Below are 7,727 nucleotides of genomic sequence, written 5' to 3'. Positions count from 1 at the left end.
TTTTTTTTTGCAGTACGCGGGCCTCTCACTGTTGTGGCCTCTCCCATTGTGGAGCACAGGCTCCGGATGCGCAGGCTCAGCAGCCATGGCTCATGGGCCCAGCCGCTCCGCGGCATGTGGGATCTTCCCAGACCGGAGCACGAACCCATGTCCCCTGCATCGGCAGGCGGACTCTCAACCACTGCGCCACCAGGGAAGCCCTAAAAAATTTTTTAAATTAAAAATGATATGAACACATTTATCTTTTTCCTTCTGGCAATAATGAATCATTTACTTCTATTAAACCATTAAAAGTCAGGAACCACACCATTGGAGCTACTTTAAAAGGAGCACCCAAAAACTTAAACAATATTAAAACTGAAAGGCAGGAAGAGGCAGACAGGAGAAGCAAGAAGAACTACAATTCTGCAGCCTGTGGAAGGAAAACCACATTCACAGAAAGATAGACAAAATGAAAAGGCAAAGGACTTTGTACAGATGAAGGAACAAGATAAAACCCCAGAAAAACAACTAAATGAAGTGGAGATAGGCAACCTTCCAGAAAAAGAATTCAGAATAATGATAGTGAAGATGATCCAGGACCTCAGAAAAAGAATGGAGGCAAAGATCAAGAAGATGCAAGAAATGTTTAACAAAGACCTAGAAGAACAAACAGAGATGAACAACACAATAACTGAAATGAAAAATCCAATAGAAGGAATCAATAGCAAAATAACTAGAAGAACGGATAAGTGACCTGGAGGACAGAATGGTGGAATTCACTGCCGTGGAACAGAATAAAGAAAAAAGAATGAAAAGAAATGAAGACAGCATAGAGACGTCTGCAAGGATCTCATTCAGATTCGACGGAGAAATCAAAAGCTTTACAGACAAGCAAAAGCTAAGAGAATTCAGCACCACCCAACCAGCTCTACAACAAATGCTAAAGGAACTTCTCTAAGTGGGAAACACAAGAGAAGAAAAGGACCTACAAAAACAAACCCTAACAATTAAGAAAATGGTCATAGGAACATTGATAATTACCTTAAATGTGAATGGATTAAATACTCCAACCAAAAGACACAGGCTTGCTGAATGGATACAAAAACAAGACCCATATATATGCTGTCTACAAGAGACCCACTTCAGACGTAGAGACACATACAGACTGAAAGTGAGGGGATGGAAAAAGGTATTCCATGCAAATGGAAATCAAAAGAAAGCTGGAGTAGCAATACTCATATCAGATAAAACAGACTTTAAAATAAAGAATGTTACAAGAGACAAGGAAGGACACTACATAATGATCAAGGGATCAATCCAAGAAGAAGATACAACAATTATAAATATATACGCGCCCAACATAGGAGCACCTCATTACATAAGGCAACTGCTAACATCTATAAAAGAGGAAATCGACAGTAACACAATAATAGTGGGGGACTTTAACATCTCACGTACACCAAGGGACAGATCATCCAAAGAGAAAATTAATAAGGAAACACAGGCTTTAAATGACACAATAGGCCAGATAGATTTAATTGATACGTATAGGACATTCCATCCAAAAACAGCAGATTACACTTTCTTCTCAAGTGCACAAGGGACATTCGCCAGGATAGATCACATCTTGGGTCACATATCAAGCCTCAGTAAATTTAAGGAAATTGAAATCATATCAAGCATTTTTTTCTGACCACAATGCTATGAGGTTAGAAATCAATTACAGGAGAAGAAATGTAAAAAACACAAACTCACTGATACTAAAATCAGACAAATGTACTACAAAAAAAGAAAATTACAGACCAATATCACTGATGAATATAGATGCAAAAATCCTCAACAAAATACTAGCAAACAGAATCCAACAACACATTAGAAGGGTCATATAAAATGATCATGTGGGATTTATCCCAGGGATGCAAGGATTCTTCAATATACACAAATCAACCAATGTGATACACCATATTAACAAACTGAAGGATAAAAACCATATGATCATCTCAATAGATAAAGAAAAAGCTTTTGACAAAATTCACCACCCATTTATGATAAAAACTCTCCAGAGAGTGGGCATAGAGGGAACCTACCTCAACATAATAAAGGCCATACAGGACAAACCTGCAGCAAACATCATTCTCAATGGTGAAAAACTGAAAGCATTTCCTCTAAGATCAGGACAAGACAAGGATGTCCACTCTCGCCACTATTATTCAACATAGTTTTGGAAGTCCTAGTCACAGCAACCAGAGAAGAAAGAGAAATAAAAGGAATAGAAATTGGAAAATAAGATGTAAAACTGTCACTCTTTGCAGATGACATGATATTATACATAGAGAATCCTAAAGATGCCACCAGAAAATCTTAGAATGGGCATCATCAGAAAATCTACAAACAACAAATGCTGAAGAAAGTGTGGAGAAAAGGGAGCCCTCTTGCACTATTGGTGGGAATGTAAATTGATAAAGTCACTATGGAGAACAGTATGGAGGTTCCTTAAAAAACTAAAAACATAATTACCATATGACCCAGCAATCCCACTACTGGGCATATACCCATTCAAAACCATAATTCAAAAAGACACATGCAGGACTTCCCTGGTGGCGCAGTGGTTAAGAATCTGCCTGCCAATGCAGGGGACACAGGTTCGAGCCCTGGTCCGGGAAGATCCCACGTGCTGTGGAACAACTAAGCCTGTGCGCCACAACTACTGAGCCTGCACTCTAGAGCCCGCAAGCCACAGCTACTGAGCTCGTGTGCCACAACTACTGAAGCCCACCCGCCTAGAGCCTGTGCTCCACAACAAGAGAAGCCACCAGAAGGAGAAGCCTGCACACCACACCGAAGAGTAGCCCCTGTTTGATGCAACTAGAGAAAGCCCACGCGGAACAACGAAGACCCAATGCAGCCAAAAATAAATAAATAAAATATTTTTAAAAAGACACATGCACCCCAATGTTCATTGCAGCGCTATTTACAATGGGTCATGGAAGCAACCTAAATGTCCATTGACAGACAAATGGATAAAGAAGATGTGGTCCATATATACAATGGAATATTACTCAGCCATAAAAAGGAACGAAATTGGGTCATTTGTAGAGACAAATGGATGGATCTAGAGACTGTCATACAGAGTGAAGTAAGTCAGAAAAAGAAAAACAAATATTGTATATCAATGCATATATGTGGAACCTAGAAAAATGGTACAGATGAACCGGTTTGCAGGGAAGAAATAGAGACACAGATGTAGAGCACAAACCTATGGACACCAAGGGGGAAAAGTGGCTGGGGGCTGGGGGATGGGGGGTGGTGGTGGTGGGATGAATTGGGAGACTGGGATTGAAATATATACACTAATATGCATAAAATAGATAACTAATAAGAGCCGCCTGTATAAAAAAATAAAATTCAAAAAAAAAAAAACCCAAAACCAAAATCCTGAATGGTGGGTGAGGGTGACCAAGTCTCAGTTTTACAGTTCACAAGAGTAAAACCCAGAGGAGTCTAGTGACTTGGCCAAGGTCACACAGATCTTTAACTTTTTTTTTTTTTTCCTTTTAATCCTAGTGATGGCAATGCAGGAGGGACAGTCTCCCGGGTTGCCTGCTGGAAGCTTGAGGATGTTTCTGACTCTTCTAAGGAAAACCAAGATGCTCCTTCTGCCCCACACCCACCTCCCACTCAACAATATCCACCTCACTTCACCCCCCCGCATCAGGCTGAGCTAGCGCTGTGCAACTGATGACCCCTCAGTTTCCTCCCGTCCTTTAGTTTGTGCCAGTTCTTCCAAAGAATTCATGAGTTGAAGCAAGGACGAACAGCCAATCGAGGCTGGATCCTTAGCTTGAGTCACCCTTCCTGTCTCTCCTTAGCCAGTGCGTCTTTGTCTCTGGAGTACAGACCAGGACAAAGAAGAAAATGAGCTTTTTTCAAATAGTCCCAAGCACTTTTTTTGGAGGCTTCCTTCCTTTGCCTCTGCCTCTGCCCTGCACCATCAACAAAGTTTAACTCCTGGCAGGAAGAATCAAATTTGACAGCAAGAATGTGTCCCAGGTGCTAGGGTGGTTTGGCACCCCCGAAGGGCTGATGGAGAGTGGTAGAAATGTCTACCCTCTGGTCGTGAGGGAACTGGTTGACCGTCTGTGGAAAGAGGATAATCTCTGGAGGGAAAAACAGCTTCTTTGGGGAAGGGGGTTAAGGAAGAGGGAGGAGAGGAAGAAGATGGTTGGTCAGTGCTTCCCATAATGGCCCGGATGATTCATTTGATTTCAGTAGAAGGCAGACCCTGGGGTGACAAGAGTAAGGTAATGAGACAAGAATTCTTAACGGTTTACGATGAAGCAAATGCCCTCCAGCATTTTTCTGTGGACAAAATGTCCAGCTCAGGCTTCCCTGGTGGTGCGGTGGTTAAGAATCCCCCTGCCAATGCAGGGGACACAGGTTCGAGCCCTGATCCGGGAAGATCCCACATGCCGTGGCAACTAAGCCTGTGCACCATAACTACTGAGCCTGTGCTCTAGAGCCCACGAGCCACAACTACTGAGGCCGCATGCCGCAACTACTGAAGCCTGCACGCCTAGAGCCCGTGCTCCGCAACAAGGGAAGCCACCACGATGAGAAACCCGAGCACCACAACGATGAGTAGCCCCCGCTCGCCGCAACTAGAGAAAACCCATGCGCAGCAATGAAGACACAACACAGCCAAAAATTAATTAATTAATTAATTTTAAAAAAATGTCCAGCTCATCTTGAGACATGCACCACGCTCCTTCCACCTGGTCAATAGATGCACAGTTCAAGGTCCTGCAGCTGAACTTTCCCACCACGCTGGAGATAAATCAGCCATTTTCACTGGCTAACAATGATTAATCCACCTCTCCCTCCACCTGTTTTTACCAACATGTTTTTGTAAAAAATGATCTGGGTCACTCACGTCAAAGGTGACAGCAGCTGATCCAGCCAATTTCTGTCTACCCCTAAACACCACCCCCCCCACCCCACCAATGATCACTTCGTAGGAAAAAAAAGCACCTGAAAATAAATTTTTCAAAAAATAAAACTATACGTCTTACAGTTCAGCCCGTCACCCTTGAGAGACATCTATGCTGTTACTCAGACAAAGCCTTGGATTGAAGCTGGGTTTGGCCTCCCTGTTACCTTGTGCAGACAAGACCCATTCTCGTGATCATCACTGAGCAGAAAGGCAGCTCCTCTCTCAATAGAACCCAGAGCCCCAGTCAGAATAGAGGGTTTGGCTGTAGATAAAGTCACAATTTCTTTTTGGTAATAAATGTAATTTTTGGATGAGGTGCATGGTCAATTATGGCTCCCTCCCTTTTGCTTTCCTGTCAGCAAAGAAGCTTGTCTGATTGAATGAGTCAACCTTGCTCTGGGAAGAAGAAGGTGCCAGATACACTGGAACCAGCTGCACTTAGTTAATGGCAGACCAGACTGTACTTTCTGGAACCTTGCCTTCATGTTCTTCCCAAACCAAGATCTCCAAGCCTCTGAATTTCTGTTTGTGGAGAGAGTGCCTGGGGAGTGCCCAGCTAATGTGCCTGGTGAAGAGGGACCCATATAATTTTCCATCTTCATTGATTCCTAGACTCAGCTGTCATTTCCGCAGAGGGCATTAAGAAGTCTTGAGTCATCTGCAATTAGGACAAAATAATAGGGAGCTCACTGGTATTTGTATAAATGGATTCAGTTTCCATCGAAGGATCCCCCAGTCCACATAGTTAAGTAAATGGCTTCCCTGCCCAACTAGAGAGGGTGTGGAAACCCCTAAGGACAACTGGGATTTAACTTTGAATTCCTCAGGGAGCCAAGCGAGGCGATTTGCTCAATAAATGTTTGTTGAATTAAACTGGGGAACTTCTTTTTTTTTTTTTTAACTTTATTTTGGCTGCGCGGGCGGGCTCTGGGCGCGCAGGCTTCAGTAGTTGTGGCGCACAGGCTCAGTTGCTCCGTGGCATGTGGGATCTTGCCGGACCAGGGCTCAAACCCGTGTCCCCTGCAATGGCAGGCAGATTCTTAACCACTGCGTCACCAGGGAAGTCCTGGAGATAGTTCTTTAAATGAGAGAATTCTCAACAAAACCTCCAGCAACTCAAATGCTTCTTCTGCTGTATTCGCCACAACTATCCACAAGTCCTCTGAGGACTTAGAGTTCCACAGTTTCTCTCTTCAGTCAGCTTTCTAGTAGGCTCAAGTCCTTTGGGGCCTCACCTCTTTCCGCACGTGATAAAATTTTGCTGGAGGCGGCAGGAAGGGGGTGGAAGTTAGAAAGGTAGAGACTGGCAAGTATTCTCATGATGTATGCAATTGCTCTGATGAAGAGAGTCCCCCTGCCTGGCGGGCAGCCTACCAGAAGGACTCCCCCACTGCCCAGTGTGCCCAGAATGGGATATCAGCTCCATCTGGACTCCTTATCAACATGCGTATGCTCCCTGAGTTTCCTCCAGAAGATAGGGTTTACCCCTGGCTCCCTATATGCTGAGCACGTGATGGCACCCCGCCCAACTCAGACACGCTGGCTCCTAGCAGCCCAGGGGAGACCCAGACGGTGGCCTTTGAATATTTTGTCAGAGCATCTGGCCTATTTGCCCTTAACTCACCTCAGACCATAGAAACTTTAGTCCCCAGGGATCACACAAGAGTTACTCAATACGTTCTAGGAAGGCTTATCTGGATAGAGGGAAGGGGTCACCTCTTCTGCGGGGCCCATTACCTGTAGCCAGGCAGTCTCGATGATGCAGAACACCCTCCCCCTCAACACTACGAGTACATGTGTCATTTGCAGCCCACCAGGCCACCACCACCATCATCCCTGCTCTCCAGGTAAGGCATGGCAGGGGAGGGTTGCTTGGACCAGCAGAGACAACGTGGTCAAGGGCAGTTGGATTCTGCTTGAGCTGGGTAGGAGCCCAGGGGGTGGAGTGGGGATGAGACTCCAGATCATACCTCCTGGATGAGGTTTTAATCATTTCCAGCACGGAATGTGGTCAACCTTTGCTACAAACTCATTTGCTCTGAATTTCTTTTCCCTGTCCCCAGACTACCCCTTACAAAGCAACCATGGACTTCCTTATGGGGAATTTGTGTGGGTTTTAACAAGTTTTATTCCCACTGGCTCTTATTCTTGAAAACTCATCAGTCTGTCACCTGAGTCAGCCCCTGCTCCCGTCACAGTCCTAGGTCATCTGAGTGTGAGATATTGGTCTCTAGGCTACTGCAGGCTGCTTTCTGTTTGTAGGGGTGAGCAGGCAGCATTGTTTCTCATAACTTGGTGTTTGTCACTTTATTCCTTGTCTACATCCATGGTTATAATAACATTGTATTTACTTCCTGGTGATTATTTGTATATATTGATACATCTGTATCTATATCTATATCATATCTATATCTGTATCTAATCTCCAGGTACAAATGAAAGAAAGCTCAAAGTACAAAGCCCTTTCCAGAGTCCCCAGTCCCCAGTTTGCTGGTGTTTTTATTTAGAACCACATGTTCACCATATTGTTTTTGCATGAATACGCATTCACTCTGTTGCTTAAACTTATGTGTTAAAACCCCAAAGGGCAAATTCCCTGGCTGTCCAGTGGTTAGCGCTCTGTGCTGCCACGGCAGGGGGCACAGGTTCAATCCCTGGTCGGGGAACTAAGATCCCACAAGCCACGTGGCACTGTCAAAAAAACAACAACAGGGCTTCCCTGGTGGCGCAGTGGTTGAGAGTTCGCCTGCCGATG

Source organism: Neophocaena asiaeorientalis, unplaced genomic scaffold (assembly GCF_003031525.2).
Source record: "Neophocaena asiaeorientalis asiaeorientalis breed wild unplaced genomic scaffold, Neophocaena_asiaeorientalis_V1.1 scaffold1, whole genome shotgun sequence".
Taxonomy (NCBI): Eukaryota; Metazoa; Chordata; class Mammalia; order Artiodactyla; family Phocoenidae; genus Neophocaena; species Neophocaena asiaeorientalis.
Note: the sequence above shows the minus strand (reverse complement) of the source record.